The sequence below is a fragment of the Aythya ferina genome (genome assembly GCF_964211825.1).
Source record: "Aythya ferina genome assembly, contig: HAP1_SCAFFOLD_97, whole genome shotgun sequence".
Lineage (NCBI taxonomy): Eukaryota > Metazoa > Chordata > Aves > Anseriformes > Anatidae > Aythya > Aythya ferina.
Window position 1 is genome coordinate 503381 of NW_028181421.1, and position 17479 is coordinate 520859.

The following is a 17479-nucleotide window of genomic DNA, read 5'->3' on the forward strand; positions in this document are numbered from 1 at the left end:
TAATGTAAGGGTTAGGGTAAGGGTTAGGGTAAGGTTTAGGGTAAGGAGAAGAGTAAGGGTATGGTTAATGGTAAGGGTGAGGGTTAGGGTAAGGATAAGGGTAAGTGTAAGGTTTAGGGTAAGGGTAATGGTATGGAGAAGGGTAAGGGTAAGGGTAAGTGTAAGGGTAAGGGTAGGAGTCATTGAACGAGTAATTCCTAGGGTAACTGTAAGCGTAAGTGTACATTTAAGTGTTGTTGTATGGCTTATTGTAAGGGTAAGGTTAAGTGTTAGCGTAATGGTTATGGTTAATTATAGGGTTAGGGTGAGAAAAACGTAAGGTTAAGTATTAGCTAAAGGTTAAGGGTAAGGTTAATGTTAAGAGTAAGTGTAAGGTTTAGGGTAAGGGTTAGGGTTAATGTAAGGGTTGGCATAAGGTTTAGGGTAAGGGTTAGGTTCAGGATAAGTGTTAGGGTAAGTGTAAGGTTAATGGTAACAGTCAGTGTAAAGGTAAGGGTTAGGGTAAGGATAAGGGTATGGGTAATGGTAAGGGTGAGGGTTAGGCTAAGGGTAAGTGTAAGGTTTAGATTTAGGCTAAGGGTAAGTGTAGCAGAAAGGGTAAGCTTTACGGTAAGGTTTGAGGTTTAGGCTTAGGTTAAGGGTAAGGGTAAGGTTTAGGTTTAGGAAAAGGGTAAGTGTAGCAGAAAGGTTAAGGGTTAGGGTAAGTGTTAGGGTAAGGGTAAGGTTAAGGGTAAGGGTAATGGTATGAATAAGGGTAAGGGTAAGGGAAATGGTACGGGTCAGGGTAAGGGTTAGAGTAAGGGTTTGAGTAAGGGTAAGGGTAAGTGTTAGGATAAGTGTAAGGGTGCAAGCAAGGATTAGGGCAAGAGTAAGTGTAAGGGTAATAGAAAGGGTTAGGGTAAGTTTAAGGGTAAGGGAAAGTGTTAGGATATGTTTTAGGGGAAGCAGAAGGGTAAGGGTTAGGTTAAGTGTAAGGGGAAGGGGAAGGTAAGGGGAAGGGTTGGAGTAAGGTATAGGGTAAGGGTAAGGTTATGGTTAAAGGAAAGAGTAAGGGTAAGGAAAAAGTAAAGGTAAGGATTTGGGTAATGGTAAGGGTGAGAAGGGTTAGGGTAAGGGTTACGGTAAGGATTAGGTAACGCAGTGTACAACCTGGGACGTCACACGCAGAGCTGCCTCTGGCAAGGTGAGTGAGGAACAGATGTAGCAGTTGTTGTGTTGTAGGTCTCACTGTTCCTCTAAGCATCCCCTCTTTGTCTTTTAGAGGTGTTGTAGCTGTTTGAAGAGGGTAGATTGAAGCATCTGCCTCGGGGGCTGGTAAGCGGCAGAGGTAAGGGAGCAGATGAGAGTAACTTACCTAGTTGTGCTGTGTCTTTGGATGCTGCATCGGCCTATGCGTTTCTTTTTCTTTCACAGGTGTCTCGCACAGGCTCAAAGGAGCAAACTGCACTCTGAAGAGCTGTGTAAGAAGAGGGGCTGGTCATGAGCTGGGTTGGAGCAGAACGACCAAGTAGCACAAGGTGACTATGAAAGGTGTCCGTCTTGCTTTGCAGGTGCCGTGGCAGGCTCTCCACAGAAGTGGATAAGGATATGAGATAAGGCCAGAGAGCGACAAGGAGCGGCACGTGCAGGGATGGTTTTGAAGCGCTGCGGTGGCTTACTCTTCTGTTCATCAGGTGCCACAGGCAAGGTGGGTTGTAACATCAGTCGTTATATTTGCATGAAAGCAGTTCACTTGAATGCCACAGTGCATCTGAGTAGGGTGTTCTAGCAGAACAAGCTTGTCTGGCACAGCGGTGCCTGATGGCAGTGTGTTTCCTCAGGTGAAGAGGTGCCTGAAGCCCCATCCTATCTAGCCTTGATTCAAAGATCGAAGCCGAAATTCCTTTAAGTGGTATATTCTTTATTGCAGCGCTGGATGCACGGGGGATCTCTCCACCTATCGTGCATACCCAAAGCAGAAAGCAGTCTTGAATTTATACAATCAATCTATCAATATTCTACAAGCACCTAGACATATGCATTTCCTATCCCCGCCTTCCCTCGCTTCTCATGCTAATTAGCCTTTTGGCACCTTGCGCCTGCGCAGAGCCTTCCAAGAATTGTGGGCAGGGGTCTTTGGGACGTGGGCAGGGGTCTTTGGGAGGAAGACCCCGAGTCTTCCTCACAGTGTACTTTTCACCTTTGGTCAGGAATCTGCTGAATTGGCATGTTTCTTAATTGCAAGAGCTGGTTGTTGCCAATTCTCCCGTTTGTTGTATCTTTATAATGAATTCCAATGTCCAGTTTCGAGAGTTATAGTCCTTACATTCGTTTCTCTGTCCGCCTGCCGCTTCCTTATCATGAGTTCCAGTGTCTTGTTTCGAGATATACAGTCCTTGTCTGGGGATTGTCCTTGCCTCCCCAATACCTCCTTAATCAATCCCCCCTTTTCTTTTCCCATGCAAATTCTTCTGCATCAGATACTTTCTTTATTTACAGTAACACAACAAAGCAGGCATCTAAACAACATGCACACAAATATTCCTAACACTACTAATACGATTAGAGCAATGAATACTTGTTTCAACCATTGGAAATTGGGCAACCAGGAGGTTAACTTATTCCATAGTTCACTAAAACTCCATGAAAGATCATCTTTACTGATCTCATGTAGGATCCTGGTCTGCTTCCATATTTCTTCCAGGTCGGTAGAGATCCTTCCACTCTGATCTACATACATACAACAACTTGTGTTTATTACTGTACAGACTCCCCCTTGAGTGGCCAGTAACAAGTCTAGGGCCATCCGATTTTGTAACACTACCTGTGATAAACTAGATATCTCTTCTTGTTGAGCCTTTATAGCATCCAGAATTTTGTTTTCTAACTTCTCTATAATTGCAGAAATATTAACTATTGCCTTTTCCAATTCACTCACTCCTAACCATGGGATAAACCATCGCACAAAACTATGAAAAGGGGTGTGTCTCTCTACCAATGGATTGTTAATTTTTCATCTGATTCTCCGGATATGATTTCTCAAGTAACCTCGAGGCACTACATCATGTACTGTCATATTGGGGACTACCGCTCCAAGAGTGCAAGTTCCCTTCCAATTCTCAGGCAAGACCTTACGGGCTGTATCATTGCATAGCCAATACCACCCTTTTCCTTCTGGAACCGTCCAGCTGGTTGAATTTGCCCAGCCGCTAGTCGTACTAATATCAATTGTTCAATTACAAGATGTCTGATTTCCCACATAAGTAGTATCCGTATTTATACAATGCTGTTTTCCTATACCCTTAGGCGGGTTACACCTTTGTACACATACATAATAGGATTCTAACGGCATGAAGCTACTCACTTCTAGTTCCAAAACTGCTTAATATTTTCGACCCCAAGATGTGTTTTCCCACAAATTAGTCCAAGATAAGTTTGCAGGCAAGGGAATCCCAATTAACGATACACCCTTATTCCCATGCTGTGGCAGATGGGTGCATACCCAACAGTTCGTCTTATTAGTTACTTGAGAAATTGTTTGTATTAAGGTCAGGTGTAAGTTCTCATCCCAAGTTGCCCACCCCAAATCCAAGAACCGCACCCCTGCAATCATTAGGATCTGGAAAACCGTAATTTTGTTGGTCCAATTGGAGTGGTGGTCCATATCCTCACCGGGGCCTTCTTCACCCTTGAATTGTGGATCCAAGCTGCTTGCTTCTTAATCTTAATGGCGGTGTGTGTTGTCAGTAATACTTGGTATGGTCCCATCCACTTTCCTTCCATTTTTCCTGCACGGGTTGTCCTGACAAAGTCTTTATATATATATAATCCCCGAGCTTAAAGGGGTGGATTGGTTGATCCAACCCTCTAGCCCTGGTCCCTAAAACAAATGTATGTACTTTATTTAATTGTTTCTGAAGTTCAGTTATATAAGCATATAAATATTCTGATCCTAACTGCGTTAGGTCCTCTCCACTAAATAGAAATTGCTATGGCCTTCCATATAAGATTTTGAAGGGACTCAAATTTCCTTTTATTCTAGGTTTAACTCTAATTCCAAGTAATGCTAAAGGGAGGGATTGAGGCCATGACAAATTAGCTTCTTATCCAATTTTAGCTATTTATTGTTTAATTAAATGGTTCATTTTTTCTACCTGTCCACTTGCCTGTGGTCTATAAGGAGTATGCAGTTGCCAATCTATCTTTAGAATCTTACTTATCTGTTCTACCACTTGTGCACAAAGATGTGAAACTCTATCAGAAGACATTGCTACTAGAATCCCAAAGCATGGTATTATTTCATTTAACAAGACTTTAACCACTTCTCTTGCTTTGTTTGTTCGACAGGGAAAGGCTTCAGGCCTTCCTGAAAACGTGTCAGTCAGAACCAGTAAATAATGATATCCCCCTTTTCTAGGGAGTTCTGAAAAATCAATTTGCCACTGTTGCCCCGAATAATTTCCTTTACCGATTATTCCAAATTTTATTCTATCCTTGGTATTGGGGTTATTGTGTAAGCAAATGCTACATTGTTGAGTTACTTGTTTTATCATATCGTCCCACTAATGTCTGACTCGGGCTCTTATGCAGTGTGCCAGCTCCCCAGTGCGTTTTATTGTGTTCTGTAAGAACTATGGGCCATGTCAAACTAGAGGGTATTACTATGGGGTTATCTTTTAAATATACTCATCCATCTGGTTTCATTTTACCTTTCAAATCTTCAATTAATTTTAAGTCTTCTTTTGTATAATTTGGATATAGTTTGGATTTTACCGTCTGGTATCAAAGACAATGCCTTCACCTCAGTTATTTCAGCTGCCTGCTTAGCCTCTGCCAATCGATTTTCCAATTTCAAAATCGCTGTTCCCCTTTTGGTGTCCCTGACAATGCATGATAGCTACCTTTTCTGGTTGTTTTACAGCCTCTAACAATTTTAAAATTTCTTCAGCATACTTTGTGTTTTCACTGAGCGGTCAGCAATCCATGTTCTTTCCAAATTGCTCCATGAGCATGTACCACGCCGAATGTATATTTAGAATCTGTCCAAATATTTACCCTTTTTCCCGCTGCCAGTTCCAATGCTCTCGTGAGAGCAACTATCTCCGCCTTTTGAGCTGATGTTCCAGGGGGTAAAGGCTTAGACTCGATTACCTGCTGAGTAGTTGTTATAGCATATCCAGCTTTACGTTGTCTTTGCGTAACAAAACTGCTCCCATCCGTGAACCAAGTTTCTTCCGCATCTTCCATGGGCTCCTCCTTAAGGTCTGGTCGGCTGGAATACACAGTCTCTAGAGTTTCTAAACAATCGTGAATCACAGCTTCTGCCGGAGCATCACTAAGAAAAGAGGCTAGATTCACAATATGAATTATCACAATTTCCACGTCGTCCTGTTCTACCAATATTGCTTGATATTTCAAAATCATCAATTCTTGTTTAAGTTGTTTAAAGACTTTTTGTGCTTCTCCAGTCCAGACTAACTTTGACTGGTTAATCTTTATCAATTCACATAGAGGCTTTACCAATAGTCCATAATTATAAATCCAAAGGCGACACCAACCTGTCATTCCTAAAAAGCTTTGTAGCTCCTTTACCATTTGAGGTTCTGGAGTCCGGCAAATGACTTCCTTATGTTCAGTTCCTAGTTCTCGTTGTCCTTCCGAAATGTCAAATCCCAGATAGGTCACACTTTGTTGAGCCAGCTGGACTTTCTGTCAAGAGACTTGATATCCATTTAAACCCAGAAAATTAAGACGACTTATAGTCCATTGAATACAACTCCCTTTAGTCTCGGTAGCTATTAGGAGATCATCTACATATTGTAACAAAGCACCTTCAGTGTCCGGAGGTATCCATGTTTCGAGTTCCCTTGCTAATTGGTTTCCAAAAATAGTGGGGCTATTCTTGAATCCTTGAGGTAGTAATGTCCACGTAAGCTGCGTCTTTCTGCCTGAATTGGGATTTTCCCATTCAAAGGCGAATAGGTTTTGGCTTTCTGTGGCTAAGCCTAGGCAGAAGAAGGCATCTTTTAAATCCAGTACGGTAAACCAGACTTGACTATTCTTTAATTTAGTCAGCAAAGTATAAGGGTTTGCCACTACTGGATGTATATCCTCAGTGATTTTATTTATGGCCCTCAAATCCTGAACTAGCCTATAGCTTTTTCATCTGCCTTTTTAATTGGCAATATGGGTGCATTGGATTCTGATTCGCATTCAATCAATAATCCATACTGTAAAAATTGATCAATTATCTCTTTAATTCCTTTCCTATCTTCTATCCTCAAAGGATATTACTTAACCTTAACGGGTTTCTCTCCTGGCTTTAATTTAATAATTATTAAGGTCACATTTTTAGCTCTTCCAGGGACTTCGGTAGCCCAAACTCCTGGACATACTTGATCTGTGATCTCTAAAGGTATTTCACTTTTAGGGTCAGTTTGTATTAGTGCCAAGCTTAACACATTTATTAGTTGTTCTTCTCCTGTTCTTAATTCCATTTTCCCTTTTTCAAAGACAATTTCTGCTCCTACTTGCTCTAATAAATCTCTACCTAAGAGTGCCCATGAGGAGCTAGGCATAGATAAAAATCTGTGTATGCCCCATTGTTTCCCTAACTTGTACTTCAAAGGTTCACAAAAATAAGCCTTTTCGGTTACACCTTGTCCTGGTTTCAGTTAGAACAGAGTTAATTTTCTTCCTAGTAGCTGGGAGAATGCTATGTTTTGGCTTAGGATGAGAAGAGTGCTGATAACACCCCGATGTTTCAATTGTTGCAGAGCAATGCTTATACCAAGCCAAGGACATCTCAGCTTCTTGCTCTGTCCTGCCAACAGGCAGGCTGGGGGTGCAGTAAGAGCTGGGAGGGGACAGACCCAGGACAGGTGACCCAAACTAGCCAAAGGGGTATTCCATAGCATCTGACGTCAGGCTAAACAATACATAGGGGTGGCTAGCCAGGGGGAGGGGGCCGGACTGCTCGGGGTTAGGCTGGGCATCGGTCAGCGGGTGGTGAGCAATTGCATTGTGCATCACTTGTTTGTACACATTATTAGTAGTGGTACTATTATCATCATTGTATTATTATTATTATTATTATTATTATTATTATTATTATTATTATTTTGTCTTATTAAACTGTCTTTATCTCAACTCACGGGCTTCACTTTCCATTTCTCTCCCCCGTCCCAGAGAGGGAGGGGGAGGGGGAGCGAACAGCTGCGTGGTGTTTAGCTGCCGGCCAGGTTAAACCACGACACACCTTTTACCCTAACATAATAATTCTGTGAAGGCATTAATGCTTGATTTAGAACTGAATACGTTGCCCCATAGCAATAAGAAATTTCACTTCCATTCCTCCCCTAGCTTCATTATAACCAGTGGAGGATCCGCTAGGGTAGATTCCCCAGGTCCCCGTTATTCCTGTTGAAATCAGGGGTTGATTACCCTAGGAAAAGGCTAGTCAATTTGTCCTCCAAAGCCAGGTCCAAACCGTTTTGCTTTATTTATTTATTTATTTATTTATTTATTTATTTTCATTACATTTCAGAGTTGGTCCAAAAATTCCATAGGGCTTTCTTTTAGACCTTGTTGGAAGCATATTCTCAATTCCCAATTCATCCAGGTTTTAGTATTTACTTAACCGTTCATGATTTTCAGGATGATTCGGGTCTTAGTGGGGGTCGGTCAGGGGAATGCAATTGTCCACAGTTCCCTGAACGGTCCCATCAGCAATCTGAGCTCGCACATGAACTCAGGTTGTTTTAAGAGTTGACCTCTTTTCTGTTTCTGTGACAACTCTCTCAGACCAATCATGGTCCCTTTGCCCTAAAGGGCTAACACCCATGATTTTAAGATCTCTGCCTCGGGCAGAGGCAGAACTATTAACATTCCTACATCCTCTTTCCCTGCTCATTCAACTTCAAACACCTTTAACACTTTCAACAACCCTTTTAACACTTCCTTTATCTTTCTCCAGCCTGTACTTCTCTAATGCCAACATCAAAGGTTCAGTCAGGGGCCAACTTAATTCCCTACCTTTTCCCACCAAGATGCTGAAACATCAGTATACAACATTTCATCCTGTTCTGCTTCTCAAAAAACAACATTAACTGTAGCAAAATATTATAGTTTAAAGTTCCATTTAGGGGCCACTTTTCTCCACATTCCAGCTTATAAAGCGGCCACCACTGATTACGATATTTTATCAATGTTTTCCTGTTCACACTTCCACCGGCAGATCCTCCAATATCCTTCCAGTGACTTAAAACACATCCTAACACACTTTTCTTTAAAATTTCACTGCTTGTTTGCCCCCCCAGTTTCCAGTTTACACTTTCAGAATACACATGTTACTTACAAAAGCGTATCACAAAACGTATCACTCACAAAAATACGGGCACGCAATATCTTTCAGTAGCGATGCCACAAAACTACTATTACCAGCAATATTGCCAAAATCACAGTAACAATAGTCAGAGTCAAATTCCACATGCGATAAGTCAGAAAACCGAACTGTGTAACACCGTAACGATATCTTTCTTATAACAATGCCACGAACCTACTATTACCACCAGGAAAATAGCCAAAATCGCAGTAACAATAACCAGAGTTAAATACCATACTCCATGAGTCAGAAAACCGAAATAGACAACACAATTCCAGACGGACCTTAAAGCGAGCTCCTTCCTTAAGGTCCCCAAACATGTACTTATGGTGATAACCACAAAGTATATACCAAACACTGCCTCGCAGAAGATCACCTTCTGACTTACAGACAGTTCCAGATGACCGGTCTACCAGAAAAACAAACCAGAATAGAGAATATACTCACTTACAATGATGGGGTCCTTGTCTGCCTCCGCAGTGATCCGGTGAGTCGAGGAGTCCCTCCGGGAAATCCCGGGGGTACCCTAGGGAGTCCTGTTCCCAGCGGGTCCTGCAGTCCGGCAGAGAGGTTGTCCCATCTGGGTCGCCAAATTGATTCAAAGATCGAAGCCGAAATTCCTTTAAGTGGTATATTCTTTATTGCAGCGCTGGATGCACGGGGGATCTCTCCACCTATCGTGCATACCCAAAGCAGAAAGCAGTCTTGAATTTATACAATCAATCTATCAATATTCTACAAGCACCTAGACATATGCATTACCTATCCCCGCCTTCCCTCGCTTCTCATGCTAATTAGCCTTTTGGCACCTTGCGCCTGCGCAGAGCCTTCCAAGAATTGTGGGCAGGGGTCTTTGGGACGTGGGCAGGGGTCTTTGGGAGGAAGACCCCGAGTCTTCCTCACAGTGTACTTTTCACCTTTGGTCAGGAATCTGCTGAATTGGCATGTTTCTTAATTGCAAGAGCTGGTTGTTGCTAATTCTCCCGTTTGTTGTATCTTTATAATGAATTCCAATGTCCAGTTTCGAGAGTTATAGTCCTTACATTCGTTTCTCTGTCCGCCTGCCGCTTCCTTATCATGAGTTCCAGTGTCTTGTTTCGAGATATACAGTCCTTGTCTGGGGATTGTCCTTGCCTCCCCAATACCTCCTTAATCAGCCTGCACACAATTATCTGAGAATGAAAGCTGCTTTCCAGTAATTCAGAAAGTCAAGTTACGTCTCAGCCTTTAGCATCTCGGGCTTTTGGGCCTGTCTGTAACATTTGGCACCAGCACTAATACTTTTTTTGGCATATGTTTAGCGTTTGGGGCCTGTGTCTGGGATTTAGGCCCTGTCTCGAACCAGTGGGGCTTTATCCTGGGTTTTGGAGCCTGTTTCTAGAGTTCAGGGCCTGTGATTAGGCTTTTGGGGTCTGTGTCTGGGGGCCGGTATCTGGGGGCAAGGGGGGAGCTGCTTGTAGACCCTTGGGGCCGGCATTGAGGGGGTTGGGAGCTGACTCTACACCTTTGGGGCCTGCTTCTGGGGGCGGGGGGGGGGTTGAGACCTGCATCTGGGGGAGGGGTGGGAGCTCTTTGTATTCCTTTGGAGCCTGTGTCAGGGGGCGGGGGGAAGGGGGGGGGGAAGGGGAGGGTTGGTTGGGAGGTGCTTGTACACTGTTGGAGCCTGGGTTGAGGGAGGAGGTTTGGAGCTGCTTCTACACCTTTGGGCCTGGCATCGGGGGTAGGGGGTTGGGTGCTGGTTGCAGGGGCCTGTGTTTGGGGGGGGGGGGGCTTGGGACCTGCGTCTGGGGGAGGGGTGGGAGCTGCTTGTACACCTTTGGGGCCTGCATGTGTGGGGGGTCAGGGCCTGTGTCTAGCGGGCTGGGAACTGCTTGTACAATGTAGGAATCTGTTTCTGCAGGGTGGCTGGGAGCTGTTTGTACAACTTTGGGGCCAGCATCTGGGGGTGGCTGGGAGCTGCCTGTACACTGTAGGGGCCTGTGTTTGTGGGGGCCTTGGGGGCCTCCCTCGGGGGGGGGGGGGGAGGGTTGGGAGCTGCTTGTATAGGGTAGGGGGCCTGCCTGGCAGGGGTTGGGAGCTGCTTGTAGAATTTGGGTCGCTGTGTCTGGGGGGGGGGTTGGGGCCTGTGTCTCAGGGGTGTTGGGAACTGGTTGTACACCTTTGGGTCCTGTCTCTGGGGGGGGAGCTTCTTGTACCTTACCATAAGCCGTACTCTAACACATACTTCTACCAGTACCCTTACCCTTACCGTAACCCTTACCTTTACCCTTACTCTTACCCTTACCAAAGCATTACCCTTACCCTTAACGTAAGCCTAAACCTTAACCTTATCCTTACACTTACACTTACCGTAAACCTTACCCTTTCTGCTACACTTACCCTTAGCCTAAATCTAAACCTTACACTTACCCTAACCCTAACACTTACCCTTACCATTACCCATATACTTACTCTTACCCTAACCCTAAATCTTACTCAAACACTTACCTTGACCCTTACATTAACCCTAAACCGTACCCTAAAACTTACACTTACTCTTAACCTTAACCTTACGCTTAACCTTAACCTACTACTTACCCTTTCTTATCCGTCACCATACACCTAAAATTAACCCTAACCATTACCCTAACACTTACCCTTACCCTAACCCAAACCCTAATCCTAACTCTAAACCTTACCCTGACTTGTACACTTATCCTTATCCTTACACTTACCCTAACACTTACCCTTACACTTATCCTTATACATATAACTTACCCTTACCCTAAAACTTAACCTTAACCTAACTCTAACCCTAAACCTTACCTTAACCCTTACCCTGACCCTTACATTAACCCTTACCCTTACCCTAAAACTTACACTTACTCTTAACCTTAACCTTACCCTTAACCTTAACCTAATACTTACCCTTCCGTTTCCCTCAACCTAACCCTAAAATTAACCCTAACTATTACCCTAACCCTTACTCTAACCCTTACAATGACCCGTACCCTTACACATACACTTACACTTACTCTTACCCTAAACCTTACCCTTACCATAAGCCATATTCTAACAAATTCTACCCGTACCCTTACCCTTACCGTAATCCTTACCCTTTATGTTACCCTAAACCTTACCCTTACCCTAACACTTACCCTTATCGTAAACCTTACCCTTTCTGCTACATTTACCATTAGCCTAAATCTAAACCTTACACTTACCCTTACCTTAACCCAATACTTACCCTTACGTTTCCCTCACCCTAACCCTAAAATTAACCCTAACGATTATTCTAACACTTACCCTTACCCTAACCCTAACCCTTACTCTAACCCTTACCCTGACCCATACCCTTACACTCACCCTTACCCTTACATTACCCTAACTCTTACCCATACCATAACCCATACCCTAACACATATTTTTACCCTTAACCTTACCGTTACCCTTACCCTTACTCTATCCGTTACCCTTACGCTTACCCTTAACATAAACCTTACCATTAATCTTACCCTTACGCTAACCCTTACCCTTACCCTATCCCTTACACTTATCCTTATCCATACCCTTAACCTTACCCCAACCCTTACCCTTAAGCTGAACCTAACCCTAAACCTTACCCCAAACCTTTCCCTGAACCTTACATTAACCATAACCCTTAACCTAAACCTTACACTTACTCTTAACCTTAACCTTACCCTTAACCTTAAGCTAGTACTTAACCTTACATTTTTCTCACCCTAATCCTAAAATTAACCCTAACCATTACCCTAACACTTAACCGTTACACTTACCCTTATTCTATCCGTTACTCTTACACTTTCCCTTAACATAAACCTTACCCTTGACCTTACCCTTACCATAAGCCATACATCAACACTTACATGTACACTTACGCTTACACTTATCCTAGTAATTACTCGTACAATTACCCTTAACCTAACCATAAACATTAAGGATCAGCTTAAGGGTCACCCTTAAGGTTAACGTTATCCTAACACTTACACTTAAGTTCAGGGTAAGGGTTAGAGTAAGGGTAAGTGTTAGGGTAATGGTTAGGCTAATTTTAGATTAAGGGTGAGGGAAACGGAAGGGTAAGTATTAGGTTAAGTTTAAGGATAAGGTTAAGAGTTATGGTAAGGGTTAGGTTTAATGTAAGGGTAAGGGTTTGGGAAATGTTTAGGATAAGGGTAAGAGAAGGGATAATGGTAAGGGTAAGGATGATGTTTAGTGTAAGGGTTAGATTTAGTTAAGGGTAAGGGTTAGTGTAAGTTTAAGAGTAAGGGTAAGTGTAAGGGTATGTGTAAAAGTACGGGTCATTGTAAGGGTTAGAGTAAGGGTTAGGGTAAGGGTAAGTGTTAGGGTAATGGTTAGGGTTAATTTTAGGGTTAGGGTGAGGGAAACGTAAGAGTAAGTATTAGGTTACAGCTAAGGTTAAGGTTAAGAGTAAGTGTAAGGTTTAGTGTAAGGATTAGGGTTAATGTAAGGGTCAAGGTAAGGGTTGGGGTAAAGGTTTAGGTAAAGGGTAAAAATATGTATATTGTAAGGGTGAGGGGTTAGGGTAATGGTTAGATTTTAGTTAGATTTAGGTAAGGGTGAGGGTTAGGGTAAGGTTTAGAATTAGGCAAAGGGTAAGTGTAGCAGAAAGGGTAAGGTTTAGGATAAGGGTAAGTGTTAGGATAAGGGTAAGGTTTAGGGTTAGCTTAATAGTAAGGTTAAGGGTAATTGTACGAGTAATTGCTAGGGTAAGTGCAAGCGTAAGTGTACATGTAAGTGTTGTTGTATGGCTTATGGTAAGGGTAAGGTCAAGGGTAAGGTTTATGTTAAGGGTAAGCGTAAGGGTAACGGATAGAGTAAGGGTAAGGGTAAGGTTAAGGGTAACGGTAAGGTTAAGGGTACAAATATGTGTTAGGGTATGGGTTATGGTATGGGTAAGAATTAGGGTAAGTATAAGGGTAAGTGTAAGGGTACAGGTCAGGGTAAGGTTTAGAGTAAGGGTTAGGGTTAGGGTAAGGTTAAGTGTTAGGGTAATGGTTAGGGTTAGTTTTAGGGTTAAAGTCAGGAAAACGTATGCGTAAGTATTAGGTGAATGTTAAGGGTAAGGTTAAGGTTAAGAGTAAGGGTAAGGTTTAGGGTAAGGGTTAGGGTTAATGTAAGGGTCAGGGTAAGGGTTGGGGTAAGGTTTAGGGTAAGGGTTAGGTTAAGGATAAATGTTAGGGTAAGGGTAAGGTTAATGGTAACCGTAAGTGTAAAGGTAAGGGTTACGGTAAGGGTAAGAATAAGGGTATGGGTAATGGTAAGGGTGAGGGTTAGGCTAAGGGTAAGTGTAAGGTTTAGATTTAGGCTAAGGGTAAGTGTAGCAGAAAGGGTAAGCTTTAAAGTAAGGTTTAAGGTTAAGGCTTAGGTTAAGGGTAAGGGTAAGGGTACGGGTCAGGGTAAGGGTTAGAGTAAGGGTTTGAGTATGGGTAAGGGTAAGGGTTAGGATAAGTGTAAGGGTGCAAGCAAGGATTAGGGCAAGAGTAAGTGTAAGGGTAATAGAAAGGGTTAGGGTAAGTGTAAGGGTAAGGGAATGTGTTAGGATATGTTTTAGGGGAAGCAGAAGGGTAAGGGTTAGGTTAAGGGGAAGGGGAAGGGGAAGGTAAGGGGAAGGGTTGGAGTAAGGTATAGGGTAAGGGTAAGGTTATGGTTAAAGGAAAGAGTAAGGGTAAGGAAAAAGTAAAGGTAAGGATTTGGGTAATGGTAAGGGTGAGAAGGTTTAGGGTAAGGGTTACAGTAAGGGTTAGGTAACGCAGTGTACAACCTGGGATGTCACACGCAGAGCTGCCTCTGGCAAGGTGAGTGAGGAACAGATGTAGCAGTTGTTGTGTTGTAGGTCTCACTGTTCCTCTAGGCATCCCCTCTTTGTCTTTTAGAGGTGTTGTAGCTGTTTGAAGAGGGTAGATTGAAGCATCTGCCTCGGGGGCTGGTAAGCGGCAGAGGTAAGGGAGCAGATGAGAGTAACTTACCTAGTTGTGCTGTGTCTTTGGATGCTGCATCGGCCTATGCGTTTCTTTTTCTTTCACAGGTGTCTCGCACAGGCTCAAAGGAGCAAACTGCACTCTGAAGAGCTGTGTAAGAAGAGGGGCTGGTCATGAGCTGGGTTGGAGCAGAACGACCAAGTAGCACAAGGTGACTATGAAAGGTGTCCGTCTTGCTTTGCAGGTGCCGTGGCAGGCTCTCCACAGAAGTGGATAAGGATATGAGATAAGGCCAGAGAGCGACAAGGAGCGGCACGTGCAGGGATGGTTTTGAAGCGCTGCGGTGGCTTACTCTACTGTTCATCAGGTGCCACAGGCAAGGTGGGTTGTAACATCAGTCGTTATATTTGCATGAAAGCAGTTCACTTGAATGCCACAGTGCATCTGAGTAGGGTGTTCTAGCAGAACAAGCTTGTCTGGCACAGCGGTGCCTGATGGCAGTGTGTTTCCTCAGGTGAAGAGGTGCCTGAAGCCCCATCCTATCTAGCCTGCACACAATTATCTGAGAATGAAAGCTGCTTTCCAGTAATTCAGAAAGCCAAGTTACGTATCAGCCTTGAGCATCTCGGGCTTTGGGGCCTGTCTGTAACATTTGGCACCAGCACTAATACTTTTTTTGGCATATGTTTAGCGTTTGGGGCCTGTGTCTGGGATTTAGGCCCTGTCTCGAACCAGTGGGGCTTTGTCCTGGGTTTTGGAGCCTGCCTCTAGAGTTCAGGGCCTGTGATTAGGCTTTTGGGGTCTGTGTCTGGGGGCCGGTATCTGGGGGCAAGGGGGGAGCTGCTTGTAGACCCTTGGGGCCGGCATTGAGGGGGTTGGGAGCTGACTCTACACCTTTGGGGCCTGCTTCTGGGGGCGGGGTGGGGTTGAGACCAGCATCTGGGGGAGGGGTGGGAGCTCTTTGTATTCCTTTGGAGCCTGTGTCGGGGGGCGGGGGGAAGGGGGGGGGGAAGGGGAGGGTTGGTTGGGAGGTGCTTGTACACTGTTGGAGCCTGGGTTGAGGGAGGAGGTTTGGAGCTGCTTCTACACCTTTGGGCCTGGCATCGGGGGTAGGGGGTTGGGTGCTGGTTGTAGGGGCCTGTGTTTGGGGGGGGGGGGCTTGGGACCTGCGTCTGGGGGAGGGGTGGGAGCTGCTTGTACACCTTTGGGGCCTGCATGTGTGGGGGGTCAGGGCCTGTGTCTAGCGGGCTGGGAACTGCTTGTACAATGTAGGAATCTGTTTCTGCAGGGTGGCTGGGAGCTGTTTGTACAACTTTGGGGCCAGCATCTGGGGGTGGCTGGGAGCTGCCTGTACACTGTAGGGGCCTGTGTTTGTGGGGGCCTTGGGGGCCTCCCTCGGGGGGGGGGGGGGAGGGTTGGGAGCTGCTTGTATAGGGTAGGGGGCCTGCCTGGCAGGGGTTGGGAGCTGCTTGTAGAATTTGGGTCGCTGTGTCTGGGGGGGGGGTTGGGGCCTGTGTCTCAGGGGTGTTGGGAACTGGTTGTACACCTTTGGGTCCTGTCTCAGGGGGGGAGCTACTTGTACACTTTTGGGGTCTGTATTTGAGGGGGGTTGGGAGCTGCTTGTGCACTTTTGGACCTATGTTTAGGCTGGTTGGGAGTTGCTCATGCATTCTAGGTGCCTCCCTTTTGTGAAGGGTTGGGGCCTGCATCTGTGGGTGTTTGGGAGCTGCTTGTACACTATAGGGGCCATGGTCTTGGAGGGGGGTCTGGGCTGTTTATACACCTTTGTGGCCTGTGTTTGGGGGGGGGGGGGGGGGGCCTGTGCCTGGGGAAGTTGGGAGCTGTTTGTTCACTCTAGGAGCCTCCATTTGGGGGTCTTTGGGGCCTCCCTTTGAGGGGGAGGGAGTTGGGAGTTGGTTGTACACCTCCGCATCCCGTGTCTTGGGGGGGGTGGGGGGAGTGGGACCGGTCTCTGAAGGGGCGGGTTGTGAGCTGCTTGTACACCTGTGTCGGGGGGAGGGTAGGGGGGTTGGCGGGGGTCGGGTCCGGGTCTTGGGCCAGTGTCTGGGTGGAGTCCAGTTCTTGGGAGGGGGTGGTGGGGTAGGAGCTGCTTGTGGGCAGTTGGGGTCTGCATCTGGGTGTGGTTGGTGCCTGCTTGTGTTGGCAGTTTGGGGCCTGCTTGTAGACTTGTGCAGCCTGGGTTTGGGGGCTTTTCTGTAACGTTTGGGGCCTGCATTTTTGCTTTGGGATGCATCTTGAGCTTTTGAGGCCTAGCAGTAGCATTTGGGGCCTGCATCTGGGGCTTTTCTGTAGCATTTTGGTTGCGTATTTGTGATTTGGGGCCTGTATCGTGGGTTTTGCCTTTTTTGTAGTTTCCATCTTTGTGTGTGTGTGTTTCGTTGTTGGTTGTCTGGGGTTAGGGGCAGTTTGGGGTTTGGATTAAGGTCAGTGTCATTAGCGTTAGGGGGTTGATAATAAGGGTTAGGGTTGTGGTTAGAGTTGTTAGGTTTAAGGGGAATAAGGATTTCAGGGTAAGGGGATCAAGGTTGTGGGAATAAAAATGTTGTTTTTGCGCAGTTACATCCTGTAGAGGGAAGGAAGGTGGTATTGAGATATGCTTGCAGTGATAAGACAGCTTAACAGTGTGAAATGAGTTCATCTGATTCGTGTCAATATGGAACAATGCTAGGGCCGCATGATATGATGAAAAGTCTGAGAAAACCAGAGTGGTTAATATATATAGTTCTTGTATCTTGCAAAGGAATGGTCCAGCAATTCGGGTCAATAGGGGATAAGAGAACAAAGGGGTTTCAGAATAACTGCTAACTATTACAACTGTTGCATGGGACACTATGCAAGTGTCTGCCATCCAGCCAAGATGGACAAAGGAGATGGACAAGAGAAAAGCCTGGGAGGAAGACTACGAGCCTTCAGTACGAGCGGCCCCCAGAGGGGACTGATACCGGAGACTGATAACGCCTGCACCAGTGGGAGGGTTTGGATTCTGGGAACTAATTAGAATAACCCTGCCTTTTGTAGAAGTAGTAATGAATATGTATTAGCCTAGCAGCATAAAAACCAGCCGCCTGATGTAACTTGTGTGCGTCTTGGTGGAGCAGAGACTCCTGGCGCACCCAGCGCTGCTTGCTTACCTCTATTCATTTAATAAATTGTAAAT

At 45.1% G+C, this 17479-nt stretch overlaps 1 long non-coding RNA gene across 1 annotated transcript; it reads left to right on the forward strand.

The window, feature by feature from the left end:
• The first annotated feature begins 1411 nt into the window (after window positions 1–1411).
• On the forward strand, window positions 1412–17253 carry LOC311428596. Its single transcript, XR_014687786.1, has 3 exons — window positions 1412–1460; window positions 1551–1687; window positions 17161–17253. It is a non-coding gene; the product is annotated as an uncharacterized lncRNA (long non-coding RNA).
• The last annotated feature ends 226 nt before the right edge of the window (window positions 17254–17479 follow it).